Source organism: Python bivittatus, unplaced genomic scaffold (genome assembly GCF_059951505.1).
Source record: "Python bivittatus isolate LINGU-HERP-01145 unplaced genomic scaffold, Pbiv_v1 ctg000080_np1212, whole genome shotgun sequence".
Classification (NCBI taxonomy): Eukaryota; Metazoa; Chordata; class Lepidosauria; order Squamata; family Pythonidae; genus Python; species Python bivittatus.
The window spans coordinates 63,180,223-63,196,683 of record NW_028277035.1 but is presented as its reverse complement, the minus strand read 5'-3'; the positions used below and the strand labels follow the sequence as shown (position 1 = coordinate 63,196,683).

Here is a 16,461-nt window from a genome sequence, read left to right as displayed (position 1 = left end):
ATCAAGGAGCACTCCTGGACTAAGAACCTGTGGACACAGATTATAAAAATGGTATCCCCAAAGAGGATTTAAGACTATGGAATGTGTTTCTTCACTAGCAGTCCATAATGGAGCCCAGCTCTTACTGTGGCAATAGAAATTCTCTTATGGCTGCCAACTGTTCTGCAATAGGGAAATGTGGGTTGCATAAATCATGATCTGGGAATGGGAAAGACCAGTATCGTGAGCACAGAGATAAAATTGGGATTGCCAAACCAGCCCAGTGATGTTGAAAGTAACTAATGCAGACAGGCTGTTGGGTTGCTAAGGCATTTTGATAAAACACAATTTTTCCTGTATATCTTTTACATCTCCCTTAGATGATGTAAAGGAAAAACAGAGTCTTCTTGCAGTTGGGTGACCTTAACAAATCCAATAAATAAATTTTAAAAAATGCTGCATAGCATGGGTCTTCCATTTGTACTATGTCCATCACAAAAGAAAGAGATATCCAGCTAATATGTCCAAGAGTCAAATGAAGTTCTGAGAGAATAAACTAAGACCATAAAGTTATGTAGGAAGATGATGAGACTTGCCCCCAACTCAATTAATGAATTCCATTCCTCCACATGGTTGCCTATCAGCCCCTTGTGAGTTCCATAGAGAAACTGTGCACTGCCACACCATATGTTGATTCTGGGGCAAACATGGCATGTCATTTTTGTGTCATGCAAGGAGAAGGGTAAATTCCTGAATGTTATGTTGAATTATCATCCCTAGATATTCTGGCTTCTCAATGGGCAGAGCCACAACTAGGTAGCTGGTGAAATAGAGGTTAACTGTTCTCCAGCAGAAGATTGGGGAAAGCTGCACCGCTTGTCAACTAAATCCCACTTGCTACTGACTCATCAAGCCGAACATCATTCTATTGATGCTAGAGAAAAGAGAGTATATTCATCTGGGAAAGGACTGTGTACAGAGACAGAAAATCATGTGTAGGGGGTAATCTTAATAAAACTAGGATTTTACTTTGTTAGAAAGACCTTTAATTGGGTTTGGAAGATTAATTTCTAAAGTATCTCCTGAGACAAACAAGATCAATAAATCCATTACAGCAGAGACAAGTTTGCAAAAGCAGTAGTCTCATTTCCTTTTTGCCTAGTGTTCTATTTTGCATCCATGCCAGTCATGCACATATCCAAAATATGAGGCACTTATTGTTATGCTGGCCCACTAAATCCACTCTTCTGTTTTGCTAAAATTAAAGACATCTAGTTATGTTGATCAAGGAATGATTAACCATTTTAAAAAGGCAAGGGAATAAATCAGTAATGAGATTTCAGTGTGAACTGTTTCTGTTGCAGGAAGGAAGAGAATCCCAACCCTGCACATCTTGTGCAAAAGTTATAGCTCAATGACGTAGTGTAGCCTTAACAGACACAAGTCTCAGGTTCAGTCCATATGTCTCTAGATTAAGGATCAGACCAAAATGAGGAAAACCCTCTGCTTGAGACAACAGAGAACCTCAGCCAACAAAGTACATGATAAAAGCCAACCTGTGTTCCAACCAGGTTCCCTCTAGGTATGTTGGGCTACAACTCATAGAATTCCCAGCCAGCATAGCCAACACAAATATCAGGTTGAAAAATGCTGGCCTTGGGGAATGTCCAGTCTGTTGCAATATAGAATTGCTCACATGTTCATATAGACTCAACTCCAGTGATGATTGATGTTTCTGCCAAGGACAAGCATACTTTCCCTTTTCTGTAAGTTTCCTCACAGCTGTGAATTAGGGACAGATGAGGGTAGTATAAAATATAAGACAAAATAAATCTATAATTATATAGTGTATATAGTTAAATAAAATAATATTGAAGAAACAAACTCAGAGGGTGGCTCAGGGGTTCATCTACAGGGTCACACTGAAGAATTTGCAAGACATGTGATGGATGAAGTTGATCAGATTCATGCTATGTTGGACTCTGGCTTTGTAGCAGGTCCTGTGGAGGTGATTGGGGCAAGGTCTGGCTTGATTATCTGGGAGAAGTTTAATCCTGTTGGGTTTGATGAAATGGACAGGGTTCTGGTGCCTTTTAACTCAGCCACCTCTGTGTTAGATCCATGTTCCTCTTTGTTGGCTAAAGCCTCCTGGGAGGTGATGTGTGGGTGAGTCTTGGCAGTGGTTAATTCCTCTCTGAGAGAGGGGGTGTTCTACTGTCTCTTAAAGAGGCAGTGGTCCACCCCTCTGCTCAAGAAACCATCACTGGACCCAATGGTGCTAGACAATTTTCATCCAGTTTCCAACCTTCCCTTTTTGGGGAAGATTGTGGAGAAGGTGGTTGTGCAACAACTTCAAAGGACTCTAGAAGAAGTAGATTATCTAGATTCTGAAAGGTTAGGATTCAGGCCTGAGTATGCAACCAAGACAGTATTGTCTTGCTCTTTCCCAATTCTGGTGATGGTATTCTTATACCCAGGGCAATGAGTGTTTATTCACAGGGAGGGACAGTTATTAACTGAAAGAACAACACTGTTCTTTCGTCACACTGCTAACACTGTATTGCTGAGCTAAGTGTGCCACAACATTTGAATGTTAAACTCAAAGGTCTTCAATTGCTCATTTCTATATCCAAGTTCAATGAACATTTTTGTATATCACTTCAATTTTTGTATCTTAACAATTTTTGTATACCACTTCAATATTGCAGAGACTGAGCAATGCATAACAAACTCAAAACCTAAATATGAACATAATTTAACAATCCATAAAACCTCAGCAGTTGCTCGTAATCATACTAAGGGCCAAAGGCCCATAGAAAGAGAGTTATCCTCAGGGCCTTTTGAATAAGAGCAACATCAGGGTCAAGCACATGCCTCAGGGACAGGAGTTCCAGAGAGTGGGGATGTCACTGAGAATATTTGCAGGAATGTTTAATGTGCTCCTAGCCTGGTTTCACAATAGAAGGAAGAGGGTCATCAGTGCAACTCCTTTCTCTGCTCCCTTTTCCTTCATGTGACTATGCTCCATGTTAGTCATGTATTAATTTCTTTTTTATCTCTATAAGTGTGATGCTTTTATAACTTTTAATCATGTATTTATGATTTTAATTTGATGTAAGCCGCCCAGAGTCCCCCATTGTGGGGAGATGGGCGGGGACAAGTCTAATAAATAAATAAAAAATAAATAAAAAATGTATGAAAAGGACCAGTGACTGCTTATATTGAAGCACTATGGGGAAGTCCTCTAGGGAGGTCTAGTGACAGCCAATTCATTTGCCACTTGGAACTCATGGAGACAGCTTTCCACCCTGCCCAGCAAGAAATCTTTAAAAAATTACCATTTTCAGCTGGCCTCCAACAATGTCTAATTGTATGATGTAAACATTAATTTGAATTTTTAATGTTTGAAAACAGCAATTTAAAGATTTTTTTTGTTTGTTTGTTTGTGGGATCACTGTTTTTGACATGCAATTTTACCACTCTACCCCTAGTTGTTGGTATGGGCCATCTAGAATTAAATAGATAATATAAATAGATCTAGAAAAATTTAATGTCTTGTCAGTTCCATTAGGTTCAGTGGAAAAGTGACATACACATTTCATGATCTTACTGAACTCAGTGGGGTTCAGCAGTATTCAACATAGCAGGGTCTAATGCTTTGTCATATGAATGGCCTAATGTAGAAATCTAGGCAAATCATGACTACATTTATTGCCGTGCCCTTGAGATTAACTTTTAGCAGACCACACCTTCTCTGAAGTGCTCATGAGAGAGCTGATGTAGCCAGGGTCATGCTATTATGATTGCCCATTGAATTACCAGCACGTGCTTTTCCTGCCAGATGAATGCGCCCCCTGAAGCCTCCCGCCAACCCTTAATAGATGCTCCGCCAGTCCAGTTGTGCTGCCTGACCCTTGCTCTCAATACCTTCCTAAGCAATTAAGCCTCCTGAATCTAGGCTAGCCCAAGTCATCTTGAGGAATTCATACTGACATTAAAAACAAAGCCCCTATGTACACATTAATCGAACTCATTAAATTTAATAGGATGTGAGGTAAATACCAACTAATTATGGGAACTTATTTGCCAGGGTTTAGCTGTGGAATAGATGCCATCAATTACATGGTTATTACACCTCAAAAAATCTACACATTTAATAATGAACTGACATTTAAACAATATATTAAGTGTTTTAGAAAACACTGATATAGCTAACGTTTGAGGAGGATTTCATTACACTTTTCACACGGACATCCTACACATCTTTTGGTTTCAGTCATGTAACCAAACTGGCTTTTAAAAGAAAATTTCTGTGAACAATATTTCTACACCAGGAGATGGCAAAGAAAGAGTAAAATATTAGATTGACATTTTCATTGCTTCACACTATCATCATGAGTTATCTTTTATTTTAAACAGCTAGCCAGTCTGGTAAAGACATCAGGCTAGAAACTGGGAGACCATGAGTTCTAGTCCTGCCTAGACACAAAGCTAGCTGGGTGACCTTGGGCCAGTCACTTTCTCTCAGCCCTAGGAAGGAGGCAATGGCAAGCCACTTCTGAAAAATCTTGCCAAGAAAACTGCAGGAACTAGTCCAGGCAGTCTCCAAGAATCAGACACAATTGAATGGATTAAAAAAAAAATCCTTCTGGTATAAGACATGAAAGTTACCCTTTATTTAAAGATATCACAGGTTCAAAAATGTCAAAAGAACAGCTAATCTATTCATGGATTTGAAAGTAGAAGGAAGAGAGGTGCTTTCCTCTGTCTTGATGGTAGAGGAAATGGATTCTCCATTTCCTTACAGTGCATTTTACTGCAAGGTTTAAATCTTCTTTATATCCCAAGGTGCTTTATGTCCGAAGCCCCAAAATTGTTAACTTGTCTCTAGTCAAACCAATTTAAAACCACTGCTGTGCCATAACTCACTAAGGCCTGCAATCTAAAGCTTAATTAAATAACTTAAAAACAAAAACACTCCACGCACAACAGAGAGGCAGAAAAGGCCATAGAAGTGCAGAGCATTGACAGAGAAAAGAAGGTTACAGTTCCCACAAAGGAATGCAGGCAGAGGCCTAGGTTTCTAATGTAGCATACAGAAAACAGAGCAAGGCTTTATTACAAAAGAAGTGCTATGAATGAAAGACGTTCTGCTTTGGAGTTGGTGTGATGGAAGAGACAAATTCTAAAACATATGATAAAGTTCACATTACTAGAATTTAATTCAGTTTACTTTAAAAGTTATTTTTTGTTCTGCTCCACCCAGTTTTTGGAGTGTGGTCCCTTGTGTAATACTGAAAGGTCATGTGTGGCTCACATCCTTTTTCCCCACCCCAAAAAATTGTGCACTGTGGGTTAAAACAGGTAGAAAACATATGGCAGGTTTCCCCACCTGTTCCAAAGGGACTTAACTAAGGCGTCTCAGTTTCCTCACAAGGAAGCCATTTCTTCAAGGTACGGATAATATTGAAGTAGCATTTTCTCAAAGGAGAAAAGTGAACTGTCCTTAAGGAAAATTTCAGCTAGCTCCTTCCCATTAACTAAATATTGTGGAGTTCAGAAAAGTAAGATTTCCTCCCTCCTTAATGAATCATCTGGTCTCTGAAACAGAGGAAGAGCCTAATACTTGGGCTGAATCAAGTTCCTCATGTCAGAAAACGACAGACACGGGTTCGGTTGTCCAGTAGACAGAAGTTTTTATTGGGCACGTTTGCAAAGGTGGGTCCCTCCCGCAGCAATGGAGGAACCCCGAAGCAAGGTCTGACAGGTTTTTATACCCATCTGTCCTCCCCCTCCTACAAGGGCTTGGCTCACAATCTCACCTTTTTTACCGCCCCGGAGCGCCGCTAATTAACCGCAAAACCGCAGACATTCCACTTTCCGAATCCAATCAGCGCAATACACATTCCAATCCCCACTTGACCCGACAGCCGCCCCCTGCCGTTTCTCTTCACTCTGGTGCGAACGTGCCTTTTGCCTGCAGTCTTTCCTCCCTCCTGCCGTCCCTCTCCACTCTGGTGCGAGTGTGCCTTCTGCCCATCCTCCCTCCTGCCACCCCCCCAAGGCTGCCCCATGGTGCACAGCGCTCTCCCCTAGCAAACATGGTTCGTTTGAGGCCCTCACTTCTCCCTGCCTTCTCACAATCCCCCCTTTTTCTTTTCACGCCTCTGTTGGGCCTCAAACCTGGCTAACAGGATTGCTCCCTCGTCCCGGACCCGGGGCTTCACACACTGGGACAGGTAATTCCCACAAGCAGGGAGACATTGCATTAAGCAACATACTAGGACCAGTAAGGCAATGAAGCCAATAGCTAGCACAGAAAGTTGTTTCAACCAAGCAAAGGTAGGTAACCAACTAGTGAGCCACGACCAATTCCATCCCTCTGGATCCTCGGATATGCGAGAGGCTAAGGTCTTCAACTTGGCTAGTTTTGCTTCAATATAATTCTCATTGTTGGTTAGGTTAAAGCAACAAAGACCTTGAAAAGATTCACAGCCTTGTCCTGCCCTTAATAGGAGATAGTCTATAGCTATCCGATTTTGAATGACCGCCCTCCTGATCTCAGTGACTTCTTCAGTGAGGGCTGCAATGAGAGAGGATGTAAGGTTGACACTTTTAGCCAGGAGGCAGGCCACCTTCCTTAGGTCCAGGTAAGCTCTTCCGCTTAGTGCAGGAACCCCTACTAAGGAGAGGGCCAGAGCCATGGCTTCTGTTTCGGACAAGAGTGTCACATCACTCTCACAATCAGATGGCAGCTCCCTTTTTCTTTTTTCTTTTGATGGGTGTGCTTGCATTGGAGGCAGGGCATATAGAGAGGTCAGGCGCCCTATGGCACAAGGGCCTCCTGAACTATAGGCTGGAACATAGGTGTAAGCTTCATGTCCACATAACAAAAAGAAACCTTTAGGTAGGTATAGAGGGGTTGAGGCGTAAGGGATATTATAGACCCCTCCACAAGTGAAAGCAGGACCTTTTGAGGGCAACGGGGGGTACAGTTCTGGGTATTGTTGAAATATACACATTGAGTTGCATTGGTTATCCCCAAGAGATTTAGAGCCATTTGCCTTTGATTAGTCCAGGGTCTTGGTATGGGAGAAGACCCAAAATGATAGAACATCCCCCCCCCCACGGGGATCATCCCCAGTGATCAAAGCTGTCTGTGCCAATTCTACGCCTTTATGTTGGTCATCTCCTCCCCTGCCTTAGTTCAGTTCCTTTTAAGTTTTACTTTGAGTCCGTCTCCCGGTTGGGCAGTCCATGGTCAGGGGTCGGGAGCTCGCTTAACCCGATGGTAGTGGGTCCAACCCCCCTGTCAGGTCCGAACCGCTGATTCAGTTGTCAGGAGAACTTGGTATGGTCCCTCCCAAGATGGTTTCAGCTTCTCATCCTTCCACGTCTTTATCAGGACCCAATCCTCTGGCTTGTGGGGGTGTTGGTCTTTCAGCAAGGGGGCCGTTGAGCGAGGAGCCCCTGTTTTCTTAGAGACAAGAGAGATTGTGACAGTACCAAGAGATACTTTCTTAGGAAGGCATCCTTTAGCTCGGGGATAGGCTCTCCCATTGGAGCCAGGAAAGGTCTTCCCATCATCAACTCGAACGGGGAGACCCCCACATCCTTGCGAGGGGCTGTCCGCATTCGAAGCAGGGCAACCGGAAGTGTCTTTGTCCAAGATAGCCCTGTTTCCAATCCCAGTTTGGTGAGATGTTGCTTCAACACCCCGTTGGCCCTTTCCACTTTCCCACTGGAGTCAGGATGCCAAGGGGTGTGGAGTTCCCATCGAACCCCCAGGCTCCAGTACCACGGCTTTACAGTGTCTACCAAAGCCTGCACCCCCAGTGAGACCCTTCGTGCAGTTTCTCCACCATCCCCCTCATGTCAGCACGGCTCACTACTGGGGTCCCCTCAATTGTAACCCAATGACCTGCTTCCTCCCTGCAACCTTCCCTTTCCAGCAGCTGTGAGTAAACCCCGTTCCAGCCAAATTTTCCTGAAAGTGTGCACTACTCCCCAGGCGTATCGCGAGTCTGTGTAGACGGTGAGGGACACTCCCTTTCCCAACTCTAGTGCCCGTTTCAAAGCGTGCACTTCACACAGCTGAGCCGACCAGTCCGCTGGTAGTGCCCCCTTCTCTATTGTCTCTCCCTCCGCCGTCACTATCGCATATCCTGACTTCCTTTGTCCCTGCTCTACTCGGCTAGACCCATCCACAAACCAGACCTCACCCTCCTCCAGCGGGACCTCCTGCAGGTCCTCCCGGGTCTTTGTTTGCAGCTGCAACAGGGTGGAGCACTCGTGCTCCGCCGGCTCCCATTCTTTCCGCTCCCCCGCAAGAAACTCCGCTGGGTTCAAATTCCTGTCTGTTCCTACCACCACATCAGGACTTATCTGGAGAACTGTCTCATATTTCAACATCCTTCCTTCTGTCATCCAAGCAGCCGCCTGCTGACTAAGCACACTTAAGATCTGATGGGGTGAATGGACAAACATGGGGCTCCCAAAAGTGAGTTTTTTCCCTTCTGTCACTAGCACAGCAGCGGCAGCCATTGCCTGCACACAAGTCGGCCATCCCCTCACCACCGGTTCTAGGGCTTTGCTCAGGAAGGCCACTGGTTGATATTTCCCAGCCCGTCTCTGAGTCAGCACTCCAATGGCGGTTCCCCCATGGGCTGTAACGTACAGGTGAAAGGGGAGGGCCAGGTTCAGTAGAGCCAGAGCCGGGGCCGTCACCAGGCTCCTTCGTAATTCTCCCCACTTCTCTGTGTCCCTCTCTGTCCATTCTACCCTGTCAGATGATCCTTTCAACTTCGCATACAGAAACTGAGCCTTGCTCATGTACTCATCTATCCATAGCCGGCAATATCCTACTAGACCCAGAAACCGCCGCACCTCCGTTTTAGTATGAGGGGGCTTCAACTGCATTATCCCCTGTATCCGAGAAGGATCAATCAACTTCTCGCCCTTCCGGGGTACATGTCCTAAATACTTGACCTCCCTTTCCACAAATTGGACCTTCCCTTTTGACACCTTCAATCCTTCCTCAGCCAACCAGTTCAATAAAGCCACTGAGTCTTCTCTCACCTTTACTTCCTTCTCTCCAGACACCAACAAATCATCCACATACTGCAGCACCTGAGAACCCCCCGGGGCCCGGAACCCCTGGAGTTTCTCTTCCAATGCCTGTCCAAACAAGAGGGGGCTCTCGGTGTACCCCTGGGGCAGCACCGTCCATCTCAGTTGTTGCTTCAGCCCGCGCCTCCCATCCCGGGACAGCGGGTATTGGGCTTGCCGCAAACCCGTCACCCCTGGTTTCAAGGGGATGCTAATTGGGGCTATGCGAAACCGACCCGCCCCCCCTTCTCCTGCCCATACCTCAGGGTTCACTACCTCCACGTCCGCCTCCCGCAACAAACACATCCTTTCTGCCTGTTCCACATTCCACAACTCCATTCCTAGACTACCCATTAGATCCCTTTCCAGCAGGTTCACTCTCGCCTGTGGGATCAGTAACACATCTGCAGTTACCTCCTTCCCATTCCACTCCAGTCTCACTTCCTCCAGTACGTTTGCCTTGACCGGAGAGCCTCCCACCCCCATCACCGATACCGACGCGCCCCGGGATTTCGCAATCCCGTGGGTCCCAGTTGGGGAACCATAACCCCTCTAGTCGTACAGGGGGAAACTCCTCTCATGTTCTCCCGATGTTCAGCATTATTGGGATCCCAATTTGGGTCTGCCAGAGGGAATTTAGTATTCGCGGCCGGGGCATTTGGGACATTTGCATTCCTTCGCTCCCAAGCCCCGAGCGCAGCTCGCCGAATCTGGCCCCTCTCTTCTGGCCTATAGAGGTGGGCTAAAATGTAATTCAGTTCCCCCAGGAATATTCCACCGGGCCGAGAAAAAGTTCCAATTGTTCGGCGGCGGTATGGGCGTTCTCTTGCATACGAGGGAGGGTCTTTTTTAATTCCCTCAACTCACTGGGTTTGATGGGAACCGTTACGTAACTGGTGACGGTCACCCCCTGTGCGTTCGTTCCGTTCGGGACTTCCCGGACGGGGAAGGCACTGGCCGACCTTAGACTAAAGGGCAAGTTCTGAATGTCTTGGTTCAGCTGGTCCAGCTCTTTCTGCAGCCCTGGATAGGGTGGGGGCGCTGGAGGGGGAGCGGTAGGAAGAGGAGGAGGAGGAGGAGGTGGCGGCCCCCATTGAGGTCCAGTCAGCCAGAGGTCCTCCTCATCCTCCTGTTCTTTTTGGACAAAAATTTTGGCTAACTTGGGTCGAGGCCCCTCCCAATGAACATGGAACCAGACTTCCACATAGGGTTCCTGTGTTAACATTTTATGCTCCACAATGTAGTTTTTTAGTTGGGTCACCCAGTAATTACTGGGGATTCCAAGAGTATCCCAATGGTAGGGGAATTCGGGGTCCACTAGTGGATATTTTGGCCATTCTTTAGTGCACAAAGTTATCATGGTCGGTTTTTCCAGACCCCTGGTGAATGGACACAACCAGGGTGTCTCCCATTGTTGCAACAATTGTCCTAATGGAGAATCCGTGGGGATTCCCCCTACTGCGTTTTTCCCACTGGCCCCTGGCCTTACACTCTTACTCTGCGCCTTACCCATCCTTCCTGACTACATTTCCCACCTTACAGAAGTTCCCGGACTCTTCTGTCCCCTTGCGGCGTCCAACGCCTCGTAACCACGCTAATCTCCCCGAGATTATGGGTAGGTTGTACTCACCAGACCTCCCGGAGGTCCCCTCGTCGGCCGACTTCCTCTTTACTTCTGTCTGACTGGCGATTGGAGTCCCGTCCCGGACCCAACTCCAGGGAAAACGGGAGACACCTCAACGGGGTGTTACGGCCGATTACTCACCGGTTCCCCACAGTCCGGTCCACGTCGAGGACTCCTGGCTGGCTCGCCAATTTTGTCAGAAAACGACAGACACGGGTTCGGTTGTCCAGTAGACAGAGTTTTTATTGGGCACATTTGCAAAGGTGGGTCCCTCCCGCAGCAATGGAGGAACCCCGAAGCAAGGTCTGACAGGTTTTTATACCCCCTATCTGTCCTCCCCCTCCTACGAGGGCTTGGCTCACAATCTCACCTTTTTTACCGCCCCGGAGCGCCGCTAATTAACCGCAAAACCGCAGACATTCCACTCAATCAGCGCAATACACATTCCAATCCCCACTTGACCCGACAGCCGCCCCCTGCCGTTTCTCTCCACTCTGGTGCGAACGTGCCTTTTGCCTGCAGTCTTTCCTCCCTCCTGCCGTCCCTCTCCACTCTGGTGCGAGTGTGCCTTCTGCCCATCCTCCCTCCTGCCGTCCCCCCCAAGGCTGCCCCATGGTGCACAGCGCTCTCCCCTAGCAAACATGGTTCGTTTGAGGCCCTCACTTCTCCCTGCCTTCTCACACTCATTGCTACTCAAAAAGCATCACATCAGTAAAAGTTATATTTGGGTTACTATGCATTGTAGAACAAGGGCATGAAACCTAAGGTATCAACAATGCATAATGCCTTTGAAAGCAGAATAATAGCAGTCCCTTCCTCACAGCAACAATCTGGTGAAATAGGTGAGGCTTAGAGATTCCCCAGTGAGCTCACCCAGTGAGGGTAGACTATGGAGTTAAGTCTCACCAGTTCTTATCCAATGTCTTAACCATTACACCATATTGGATCTGTAGGTGCGGCTCCAAGAACTTCTCCAAAATTTGTCACAAATTAGTAATTTTAGCATGACACACAGAGTAATCATATTGACTGTATTTAAATAATTACTCTTAACTTAAAGTGAAATTAAATTTAGTTTGTCATGGCCTTCCCTAATTTCCTTCAAAAACCAAGTGTGACCCTCAACCTGAAAAGAAATTGCACATTGTGCTTTACAGTATCTCTCTCCTGCAGTTGACTGGATTTCAAAGGAGGTCATTTGACCAGAGTTTTCAGTTATAAATTTGGCCAATTGGTTTGGATATGGAAGAAAATATGATTTAATACTATAACCTACTCAATCTCTTCTGATATTTTCTTTATAGCCTTTATCAAAAATAAGAATGATAGTCCTTGAATGAGCTTTTTACAAAAACACCCATTAGAATTTTTCTCTTTTTCCCCTCCTTATTCCCAGTCTATCTGTTCCATTTCTCACATATCTTTTCTTTGTTCATACAGAGAAGGTAATGTTTAGGTGTAACATGATTAAATGTTTTGTTTAGAACAACACCAAGGAAGATGCTGGCCCTCTGTTTAGAGGTCCCTGAAGCTGCCCTTGTATGAAAAGGAACATGGGGACATAAGGAGATACAGGTAGGAAAGCATATATAACCTTGCACAGTCAATTGGATATTATAGTCTTTTGTAATAATTTACAATCTTAAATGTTTCTCTATCACCATGAAGGATTTTTTAAGTGCTTAAAAAGGTGAATTTAAACAATGTCAAACATTGAAGCTAATACCAGACAGAATTGAAGAAGCCCTGATGAGTTCATGAATCATGTTGGCTGCACAGTAGATAGGAGATAGAAAAATGCCAGTCCAACCAGCTAGTGAATGACATGCTGCAGGGAAGGTCATGTTGGTCTGATTGTCTCCTGGTACTGCTGCATTCATGCCAAGAATCCATGAGTGCTTCTGTGATTGTATCAGGCAGCCTTTATTAAGAGCAATCCCTTCTCTCAACTGGGCTAATAGCATAGAATCATAGAGATAAAGTCCACTCCAGGCTTCTAGTTCAAACCCCAATCTCATGCAGAATCCAGCTACAGCACATTTGACTGAGGGCAGTCCACCCTCTGCTTAAACATTGTCTTAAGCTGTCTCTTCCCCTGTCAAAACTTCTTACCTTTAAGGAAGTGTCTTCTTTCTTCAGCAGAAATCTACTTCCCTGTAATTTCTACCTTTTGGTTTTAGTCCTGCCCTTGGGATCAACAGAAGACGAGTTTTTCACTATCTTCTCTGTGAAAGAACCTGGGATAGCTGAATACTGCTATCAAGGCTTCCCTTACAGCTAAACATACATCTATCCTCAACAGATTCTTTTTCAGAGGAAGAACTGAAGCTCTCCAAGTTAGGCTTGAACAGCAAGTTGCTCCTATGGCAGAAATGGGAAGATCTTCTACTGAATTAAATTCCTTTTGGACCTGCTCTTTATATCTGCTTCTGATGTTGAATCACAAGATGACCTGCTACTTAGTACTGGACAACGTAGGATATAAACTCAATTGAAGGGTGAGTAAAGGAGTGCATTCTTGAGAAACAGAATTTTTCATGAGTAATAGACCTCTCATAAGTAAAACCTTTCTCAGCCACAGAAGCATCTGCAAACATTCTCTGATATTTGCATCTGAGCCTTGGGTGCGGACTCCAAGAATTTGACTTTAAATATCTCCTTTCAGATTTCTAGCTGTTGGAGAAATATGCTTGCTTTGCCTTATCAGCTGTCTGTCCTTCTATCAGGGTCATTATGCAGGACACTTGAACTTTGTATCTGCTGGCCAGGTGTACTTCTGCTTTAAGTAAGGTACCCTACTCTTTTAATGGCCTTTGATTATCTTCAGGGAAAAATGTGAGTTTGTTAATGTTCTTCTAGAAATACAGTTCCCTGATTCAAATGCAGTAATTCAGGGGCAGCTGGATCTGTGCAGAATAGAGGGTGTTTTTTATTTAGATGCTATGCTTCTGTGATGTAACGTAATGTATTTTGTGTTAACTTTTTTAGCAGATATGTTGCACTGCAGCTTTTTGTTCAGCAGCTTGTGATCAACTAAAATGTCTAGTATAGCTGTGAAAAGCATTTGAAACAGATGTTTCACAAAGGTGGGTTAGCATGAAGGAAGCCCCACTTTTCAGGGTTTCAAAAGTGTGCTAGTTGCAACTGCGTATATCAAAAACATTTCTGCTAGGATCAGTGGCTCTGCACGCAGAGAGCACTGGGAACAGCTTTCGAAGCAACCTCAGGTTTTGCAAAGGGCGTAGCTGCTTTAACACTTTGAAGAAAGGTTGTTTGTTTATGCTACTACCTACAGCAAAGCACCTCTTCAAATGATTTGCATAACCCTAATGTTTAATTGTGTTTTACGTGTCCTGCTATCCACTCAGTTCTCATTTGTACCATTGTTTTTTTAAAAAATAAATAAATTCAGGACAGTATATTTCCGTTAAATATCCTTTAGATAGTTTGGGCCCAGCACTCAAACCTGTCAAGATTCTAGAAATATAATGCTGTCTTGTTTGGTATTAATCATTCCTTCTAGGTTCATGTTACCTGAACATTTGGTTAACATTCATCCAAATCATTTATAAAAACTGCACAGGGCTTCAAACAGAACCCAGTAACCTGCCATTTAAGCCTTTCCTCCATGCTGAAAGAAAGATATTGGTAAGTAGGCCTAGCATAGAATTAAAAGCAGCAATGACTTTTACCAACTTATCAAGAAGGATATTATGATAAATATTGTCAGAAGTTTTGTTGAAAATAAAGTAAACTGACTAGTGTTTTTCACAACTTGAAACCAGCAGACTGTCTGGTACGGATAACTTCATCTGAATGTCTGCAGTCTCCTACAATCTTACTTCTAAATCATTTGTAAACTGTCCAGAGTCACTGGGAGTCAGGTGGCATATAAATCTAAGAAATAATAACAATAAATACAGACTCCACAGTCTCAACACTAAGCATTTCCACCTCACTACCCCCCATTTTTTGTTTATTTACTATCATTGCTAATGAAAAATTCTGCAAAAACTTGAAAGTTTGCACTCTATTACATGAACTTCATGTTGTCCTCATAACTGTTTTTCCCTAATACGGAATTTGAAATCTATTGCAAAGGGAGATAAGGCTGGCTGAGATTACTTTTTTATATGGTTTCTACTAATGATTTCTTTTTCTAAACTCTCACAATCCAACTGCTTAATATTGTAGTCTCTTTCAGAATTTCACTCAGTATTAACTTTAACCTATCATTTCTGGGATTTGCTTTTTCCACCTTTTTGGATTTAAGAACATGTGTGTATATCTTCAGTTTTTCAACCTCTCACCTACTCACCAATAATACTGATTGAAAGTTCTTTCAACGTAATGGTTATAGAGTAATGTGACTGGCATTGGAGATGTTAGTTTCTCCAAAGCAGCCAATCTGCACTCACCTTCCCCATATTTTTTATTCCAGACAAACCCAGCCCCCCTCCCCCTGCCCCTTCTTGTTAGAGCAGTTCTCTGAAGGAAAGAGCATGGCTCTGAATGCTTACGGCTCATAGATCCTTAGAGGAACCACCCAAACAACCAGATGATCAGAGCTTTTCAGGGCTAGTCTGGTCTTTGAGGATTTCAAATTCTTCTCTGGGCATTGTCCACCTGGTAGAATTATTCTTATTTGTGAAATCTTCCTTTATCTTGGCAAAGAGTTAATACTTAAACACGGAATTGCAAATAGTGGGTTTTTCAGTTCACTTCTGTTGAATTCCAATTTACATGGGTGCTCTGAGGAATGAAAAATAGATCATATAACTGAGAAGGGCTTGTGTCATGTTGAAATGGATATTCTTGTACTTTTATTCCATTTGGAGATCAAATGCAGGCTTAAAAAGAAGATTAGAGATGAATAGCAGAGACAGCAGGAGTTGAGGCACACTAGAAGAAGAGTTTATTGCCTCTGATTTGAATACTTTTCAGGATTTTAACTGTCAGGTCTGAGTGAAACAATGTAGTCTTTTCAGAATCCTGCCATGAACCTTGTGCAATAAGGAGGAATCTCTTCAGACCTGGAAAGGATGCGGTGGGATGGTGATGTTTATGGGGTGGAAGAAAGAGCTGATCACGTCCTTTAGAATTTTTTGCAGTATAATCATGACAGGGACCTACTGTTGCAGATTCTCCCTGATTTGGGTGAGAGGTGTCCACCCAAGTGGATGTTTTTGGCAAAATGAGTGTCACACCGTCAGCTCTGCCCCTTTCATACCTGTGTGCAACACCACAATGTACATTCAAAAAGAGTAGAGCTGGTGTTATGATGGCATGACACTCTTTTCATCATTTTGTCCAACTCACTGGAACTACAGTGTTGGCTTCATCCTTTACCTCCCTCCCTTGATCACCCTGGCTGATACCTCTCATCTGGGTATTCAACTTCCTTCTTTAAGAACAATACTTAGTGAGAGAATGATTCAAAAGGCTGCTTTGCAGCTCCCTTGGTTATTTTTGCAGGACTCTGGTTCTTTCAGTAGATGGAGATAATAGGGCCTCTCCTGGCCTTGCTTCACTATTACCCTGAGGAGAAAAGGAGTTAAGACCCTGCCATGAGAAAAGGACCAGATGTCCCTTACCTGCAAACTATTTTTCAGGTGCAGATTCCAGATAAAGTAAGTTTTAATTAGCTAATTCTAGGTTTCATTTTATTTTAAAAGCAAGTGATAATTTCTGAACAATGCTCTGCTTGGTTCTTGAATAAATATCCTCAACTGGAAACTGAATTAGTTCCT

The 16,461-nt window shown here is 44.2% G+C and overlaps 1 long non-coding RNA gene across 2 annotated transcripts in view; it reads left to right on the top strand.

Moving 5' to 3' along the window:
• The window catches only part of LOC112542133 (uncharacterized), a 48,210-nt gene that overhangs the window by 12,462 nt on the left and 19,287 nt on the right, over nucleotides 1-16,461 (top strand). For both annotated transcript variants that reach the window (XR_015794907.1, XR_015794908.1), the window contains exons 2-3: nucleotides 12,196-13,209; nucleotides 14,235-14,359. This is a non-coding gene — a long non-coding RNA (uncharacterized LOC112542133). The remainder of the gene's footprint in view (nucleotides 1-12,195; nucleotides 13,210-14,234; nucleotides 14,360-16,461) is intronic.